This window comes from Orycteropus afer, unplaced genomic scaffold (assembly GCF_000298275.1).
Source record: "Orycteropus afer afer isolate SDZICR_OR568_19922 unplaced genomic scaffold, OryAfe1.0 scaffold00109, whole genome shotgun sequence".
Classification (NCBI taxonomy): domain Eukaryota; kingdom Metazoa; phylum Chordata; class Mammalia; order Tubulidentata; family Orycteropodidae; genus Orycteropus; species Orycteropus afer.
Genome location: NW_006921696.1, coordinates 1,240,053 through 1,248,246, shown reverse-complemented (window position 1 = coordinate 1,248,246; position 8,194 = coordinate 1,240,053). Strand labels below are relative to the sequence as shown.

Below are 8,194 nucleotides of genomic sequence, written 5' to 3'. Positions count from 1 at the left end.
GAATGGAGGTTCCTACGTGGCACAAAAAATTTGTATTCAACTGCAAACATCAAGGTGGGTTCGAACCCACTCTAGCACTCTGCTTCTGTAAAGATTACAGCCGAGAAAAACCTATGGAGCAGTTCTACCCTGTAACATGTGGTCACGTGGTGAGTTGAATTCAACTCGATGGCAGCTAACAACAATCTGAGAATGAAGATTGCAGGCTGTTTCATGAATCTTGTTTAACTTGTTTAAATAAAAAGTCCATTTGGGTATGTCATCAATCGTTAGCTGAAGTTAACTGTAGATTACTTTTAGTGAATAAATGAAGTAATTCCACGTTTTTAATATGCATATGCTTTATTACTAAAAGAAAGATACAAAATATTTAAGTCCCTTTGAAACAACAGTGCTAAAATCAAATATTTTACTATATACATAAAGCCAAGCTTAGTTCTGATTCTGTCTTTTAAAATCTTATACATATGTTATAAATATAGTGAGATCATTAATAGCATCCATTTTACCAGCAAGCACCAAATCTTTGTATAACACCACACAATTCTGCTTCTGATCACATTTTTTCCCTGTGAGTTAAAACCCAGGTGGCTAGAATTTGATTGCACCTTCCAGTCAGAAATCTCTCCTTCACTCAGTTCATCAGTGTTTGATCTCTGAATTGTTGTAGTTTTTAGCTACGTTCTTCTTAGCACCTCAATTTATAAATTTACATCTTGAAGTTATTTTTACTAAGATTTGTGAATCATTTTTAGTCATTTGGTAGAATTTTTTTTTAAATATAGTTTGACTTATAAATTAGATGATTGTGATTTTCACAGACTTAAAATTTTTAAAAATGCTTTTCCCAAAAAACAATAAAAATTACAGAAAAAAATGCTAATTTTTTAATTAAAAATGAACTTACTACCTATGTTATTTCACATGCATGTAAAGTATCGATGCAGTACTTGCGAGAATTTAGTCAGGACATGGTCTTAAGGACTTACTTATAAGCATCAAAGAAAAAAATAATTTAATCAAATGCGCTTTAACAGTTGGCAGCATACTGATTATTGTTTCTGAAAGTATTTAGCAGTCTCATATCATATCCTTATCCCTTTTCCAGAACCATTACAGATATTTTCAGACTAAAAAAATGCAAATAAAGTGAAACCTGTGAGAGCTGAAACTCAGGCAGGACTGCCTTGTTTTTCTGGTCTCACGGGTTTTCCACCTTTGACAGGGTGCTGTCTTACCATTTTTCTATCACACATTATTAGTGGAAAATATTTGAGTTTTTCTTTTCTGACAGGTTTCCCTGTTACCCAGGTTCTGGCTTTCACAGGTTTTGCTGTATTTTACGCTTTCTTTAAATGTCCTTCACTCAACCAGCCTCCAACTAAGTGTTAGTTGATCTGATGGCTAATTGATGAATCACATTCTTATGTCCCTTACCTGACTTCTGGTGTTGACTGAGCAGCATGACCTCTTACAGCTAATGGTTGTTTAAAGAGGGGGAGGTCAATATGGAAATTGGATCACTGCCTTGCTATTTTATTCACATCCTTTCGTTAGTAAAATCCCGTATCTATTCCAGGTACCATGTTAAATGCTATGAAGATAACCCAGGCAAGGTTCTTGTAAAAAAAACTTTGCAGCCTATTAGGGAAGATATAAAACAAAGTAGAAATCAGTTCCAGTAAAGAGATACAAGTAGACTGTGAGAAGAAAGAGATTACTTGCAGCAGAGAGCATTGGAGAATGCATTGAGGAAATTGCTTATATTTTTCAAGCTGTCAATATGAACAGCCTGGAGTAAACACGTAGGTCTTGGGGGAGGTGAGAGCACCTTTTTTTGAGTTCATATCATGTACCTTTACCAGTGCTCACACCTAAATATAGGTTGCCTAATTTCAGCTCCACAATAATCGTATGAATTATGTATTATTCTCCTTTTATAAATAAGGAGACTAGTCAAGTGACTTACTCAAGGCCATACAGCTAGGAAGTGTCAGAGCTAGAACCAGAAAATTCTTGCCCTAAATTTATATCCAGGAAGCTCTGGTAGCATAGTGCATAAGGCACTTGACTACTAACCAGAAGACTGGAGGTTCAAACCCACCAGCCGCTCCTCAGAAGGAAAGCTGGGCAATCTGCTTCCGTAGTGATACAGCCTCAGAAACCCAAGAAGGGGTCGCTATGAGTCGAGACCGACTCAACAGCACACAATAACAACAAATTTATATCCAGAGCCCTTTGTACTGTATTGCAGCTTAACTAGTCAACATAGCAAGTTGTCCATGATCTTGAGAGCACTAAATTAAACCAGTGCTAAATGCAACTGGCACTTCTCAAACCCGGCATACTTCAGAATCACTTGAGGGTGGTTTTAAAAATACTTAGATTCCAACCACCATAAATTCTTCAGAATTTAAAAGGAATCAAAGCAAGAACCCATATATATTTTCTTAAAGTTTATCAGATGACTCTGATTTTCAGCCAGCAGTTCTGGAACACAGTTCACAGACAGGCATTTGGAAACAGCCAGTTATAAACATGATTCATGTTTATGTAATTATATTCTTTCTTTCTCAACCAGTCACTACTTATTTAAATATGCACTTGAATAATGTTAAAAGTACCGAATTTTTCAACCAAAATACCTGTGTATCCTTCAAAAGTCACAAAGCATATTACTTTGATATTAAGGCACACATTGATTTTTTCACATTTTTAACATCTCTGAAAGCAGTATACATCTTATAGTAAATGCCCTCTTAAAATCACTGTCAGTGAGACAGCAGTTGTGACTGATATCTGTGCATTGGCGAATTTGGTTGTTTCTTCTGGTGGCATGAAGGGTCAACCATAAGCTTACAACTGGTAGTAAAGAAAACATTTAAGCACCTCTGGAAGAAGGAATAGGAGTTCCGGTTGTCTCTCAAAACCTTCCACTGATACTTTCTGATAATATCAAGAAAGTACCCACAGAAAACTTACAGAATGGGTGTCAATAGCTTGTAAGAACACCCCAGAGATAATAGTTGAGCATTCTTTTATAAAGGCTGTCTCACAAATAATCTCAAAGGCAAAAAAACATTATTGTGAGGAAAAAGATGGACACTGACAACCCTAAGATAAAAGATTCAAAAGAGTCAGATTTTGAATGTGAAAAAGTTTCAGGAATACCTTGCCAATTAGCCAAAAAGATAATATCTTTGTCTTTTTACATATATATGAGTAATATATAATTTAAAAAAATCTGCCAATCTAGAAGAGCTCTTAATAAGCACAAAAAATGCTAAGTGGTAAGAAAATATTCTGCTATAGTTTAATTGACAGCCCTTTCTTTCCTATATAAAAGAATTGTAAACTAAAATCAGTGGCATCTTAAATTTGATGAGAGATGATATTAGCACCAATCTCATAGTATTTTATTGTACTGTTTTATCATTTAATTTCTCTGTTGCGACCTGCCATGTTCAGCTGAGATAAGCAGCTCCTTGTGATGATGTCTGACAAAAAAGGATGTTTCTCAACCAGTGCTAAGATAATGGAAAATTTAGCCATTAAAAAGGAGCTGCTTAGATATTAGGGATTAGATATCAAGATGTTACTAGACGTTTTAGAAACTCTAGCAAAGTGTCCATTATAGAAATAAAATTCCCTAATAATTTTTCAAAGTAAAATTAATTTTCTTTTTGACAAGTGAAAGAGGCCATTCCCACATTAACCTGTACTGTTAAATGAGTAGCTTATTTCTAACTAAGTTAAGCCAGGAGATGAGTCCCTTTGTTTAACACTTCTTAAAGTAAAAGTTAACATCCTGCGTTTATCTAATTGCTATCAAAGACATTAGCCTATTTGGTTCTAGCATGATTCAATTGCATGAGGTCATGCAGCCTCACTGTAATAACTTAAAGTGCTTCACTTGGTGATAAGAAAATATATTAAAATGCTCTCAGGTTCATTAGTTATTGCCTAAGGTCATGCTTTATGGTCAATCCATTTACTGAAGTTTGTTGTAATGGCACTGACCTGAACTCAAATTTTTAAGTCTTTCAATATAAGAAACATAATAAGTTTTAAGGAAAGTATGTTTATATCTTAATCTACTTAAAGGAAAGTTGATTACTTTTATTTTTACCACTTGGGAGAAGAGTTGGAAATAAAGTTACTGTTATCTTGTCACTAAAGCATACATGGAAGATTTTTTCTTCAGTCTTAATTTTGAAGGGAAATTTAAAAACTGTTTGTAGAAGAGTCTGTTATATAGATGAGACTGCTTTGATTTCATGTCATTTTTACTTTGATTCCAAACCCTCTCATATACTTTCATAAATAACCAAATGAGAGCAGGTCCCTCCAAGTGCACCCTTTGTATCCCTCATGAGCGTGTGCTGCTTCATTAGGCTGCCTCCACCACCTGGTGTGGGATCTCTACTCTCAAGAGACTCTCTCAACATCTGGCATTAGCTATGATCCTTGTATACGTATGCTTAATCTTTTTATTGACATTTTATAAGGAAAAAGAATGTGGAACAAATTAGGAAGCTGTAAGAACAATAAAAAAAAAAAAGGTATAGAGGGTCTGATATGCCATATTATTTTTCAAGTATATAGAAAAAGTGAAAAAGCAAATAGAAGATGGATAAATATTTCAAATTAATTTATTTTAGAACTTATTGTGATGTGTATGATTAAAAAAGATGTTTTTATTTCATGTATAATATTGTTGGTTATTAATCTAGAGTCAAACTCCAGTCACCCTTAAAAGCAAATTATATATTTTAATCTTCTATTAAATAAACTGTTGTAGCTTTTCAGTATCCTTTTTAATTGATTACAAAGTCTGGGATGATTAGTATAGTAAAACAGGAAACAGGATTGGTGTCTTACTAACCTTCGGAAAGATAATGTAGTTGAGTTTCTGAACTAGGGAGTACTGAGATGATGTACATAAAAGTGAGTTTTTTATTATCATAGAAAACCTGAAGAACATTACCTATTATGTCCTGAAAAAAAACTAAAGGGAGTTATTGGCTAACTATAACTGAACTAGTCACAAAGCAGGAAACAAAAGTGCTATGGCTTGCTTTTATTGGAAAATCTATTTGTTTGCTACCTTAACAATTAAAAAATAAGTGTACTAAGAAAATCTGAATTTAATTTTAATGTAATCCTTTAAATTATCCTACATATTTTAAAAGATGCCGAAAGAGCACCCTGTACAAAGAAAAAAAAAAAAAAAGCAATGTGTGATGATGTGAAGTGTTCTTTTGTTTGTACATTTATATAGTCATTCTGTGTACTAGTATTTCAATTTTTAGAAGCAAATTAAGAATGAATTATCAAATAAAGTATAACCATCATTTGTATCTTCTTAATTTAGATAGACATTAGACTCCATAATTTTTATTTATAATATGGGGCAATGTTGAGTTCACATGTAATAGTTCTATAAACGAAGGGAGAGAAATTTCTGCTTGGAGCCCAGGAGATGGAGACGGACTCTGATCTTAATCTGCTGACCTGCTGAGTGATCTTGATTAGTGTTCATATTATACATGTACAGCCAAGATTGTGAAGATAGTGCAGCTATTAAACACATTGCTCTTACAACTTAATGGGACAAAGATTAACAGCAACATTGAATACTAATTTAATATAACAGATTCACTAAGTATAATTTCAGCAGTTGAAGACAAACCTTTCTAATAATTTTCAGGGGGAGTTAGGATATCATTTATTATTCTGATACTTAAATGAGGTCAGTATATTAAATTATATAAAACTTTTGCCTTTCAATTATTATCTCTGTTGTTATTGTTGTTGTTATGTGCCGTCGAGTCGGCCCCGGATCATAGCGACCCCTCCTTGGGTTTCCAAGGCAGTATCACTACGGAAGTAGGATTGCCCAACCTTCCTTATTATCTCTAGCTGCCCTATTTTGAGAACAACTGAAACTGATAATTTTATCATGGTTTTCTCAGTTCTTCGGTGTGTTTAACAGATACAACATTTCCTGTTGTCTACTAGGAAACAGCCCCAAAGTAAGAGGTCTAATAGAAATAAAATTATATAATAGCCATAGTGGCACTTTTAGTGAAAACTTCTTTTTAACCTGGCAGAGGTAAAATGAAGTATCCTTCACATAGGGCCCTACTGATCAGAAATGATATACAGTACCCTGTTATGGAAAGATAAAAACACACATTAGCTTTCACAGCCAGATAATTCCATCTGTTCCAAAATTATCTAGGATTATGGGAGTCCTACCTTTTCTGTCATCTTCCTCCTCTTCCTCTTCCTCTTCCTCTTCTTTTTATTTTTTCGCCTGTATAAGTATGATTTCACATCCCAAAATGAAGAATGGTAGGACTTTTGCTGTACATGGCTTATTCAAATATTATGTTTCTAACTAATTGGCAGTTCCTCAAAGGGGAGTTTAACTGAAATTTTTAGATTAGGTTAGGCATTTTGAGTTTACAGCAATTTAATATTATTGTACAAGCATTGCCATCTTTGATTATCAAATCCTGTGCCTAAATAGTGGCAATGAAGGTAACTCAGTGTAATTTTCATATATGATCACAGAACATACAGACTGAGTAGAATGTTTTTTATCCAGAAATGTTGTTGTCTTTGTGGAATATGAAGATAAAGGGGGTATTTTGAAGAGTTTTCTAGATATCAGTAGCCTTTGTGAAGATTTTCTTAAACTTGTAAATTGCACCTGTTTAATATAATCCTTTCTTAAGCAATTGTAAAAGCTATAATATATTTGGATTGGACAGTTTTGAACAAAGCTGGCCAAAGCTACTATTAGGTTTTCATTACAGAATACTGTTCGGATAGCTGCAGAGGGTATAGGAAATTGATCTAAGACATACTCTAGAAGTAGGCCTGAAGGTTCTCTTGTTATCCACCGCCTCCAAAAATACCAGTAACCAAAAAAACCAAACTCACTGCCATCGAGTCAATTCCAACTCATAGTGACCCCTCTTTGGGTTTCTGAGGCAGTATCTCTATGGAAGTAGATTGCCCAGTACCAGTAGGTTTTGGTTGAGTTTTATCCCAACTACTGTTCTCAGATACTTTTCCAAGTTAACATTTTATTTCTCCCTAAGTGCCATTTTGTTTACTCTTTATTCCCATTAATAATTAAGCCATAAAAAGTTAGATATGTAAAGAATCTTAAAGAACTTATCTTGTTCAACTGTCTCATTGCTGTCTTACTGTACAGTTTAAGAATGCATATCTCTTCCTGCAAAGCACACATACACACACACACATACACACACATACACATTCAGGTACAGACACACAATCTTTGCCAGAAATGTGTGTTGGTAAAACAGAAGAGCAAAACCAGGTCAAGGTAGGGGAAATGTTTTCAAGAGTATGGTTAAGAGAAAGAAGCTCTAAATGTCATCTTGTTTGGAAAACTACTCATTTTTATCAGGGAACTTATTCTGAAGGGACAGCCTGATTATAGCAACAGGCAGGATGAGGCTAGTCTAGCATTTTATGGAAATTACTCCACTCAGCTCTGCCTGACCTGAGATATGGGGGAAACGGAGTTACAAGAGTATGTTGTTGTTGTTGTTATGTGCCGTCGAGTCGGCCCCGACTCATAGCGACCCCTCCTTGGGTTTCCCAGGCAGTATCACTATGGAAGTAGGATTGCCCAACCTTCCTTCTGAGGAGTGGCTGGTGGGTTTGAACCACCAGCCTTCTGGTTAGCAGTCAAGTGCCTTAGGCACTATGCTACCAGAGTATACACACCTTCATTTATCTTCAGCAGAGTCTCAGGAACAGATTGAATTCAAGTGAGATTTGTTAAATCCCTTTTCACAAATCCAGCAAGAAGCCCTACTCATCACCTCCTGAGTTGAAGCATTGTTGGAGCAGTTGCTGAGTACCTTGCATTGGAGGCTCCAATAAACTCTCATTCTCCCAACCAGGAGGGGAAGCCTTTGAAGCAGTTGTAGTCAAGTCCTGAATTCATGTTTTGAGGTTTGGACTTGTCATTTATTTTCCATTGGAAGCTGAAAAAGGAAGAGAAAACTGAGCAGCGAATATAGGAAATATTTTTTGTTGCACATTTCCTTTATTGAGTTGCTTCTAAAACAACTCTTTATGTTTTAAATAGATATTCCAAACATTGACCCAACTAGGAAAATAGATTGTTTTATATATCTAGAGAAGT

General features: G+C 34.9%; 1 protein-coding gene across 1 annotated transcript in view; it reads left to right on the top strand.

Annotated features, from left to right (window-relative positions):
- The window catches only part of RSRC1 (arginine and serine rich coiled-coil 1), a 500,806-nt gene that overhangs the window by 438,812 nt on the left and 53,800 nt on the right, over positions 1-8,194 (top strand). The gene's annotated exons all lie outside the window — the stretch shown is intronic.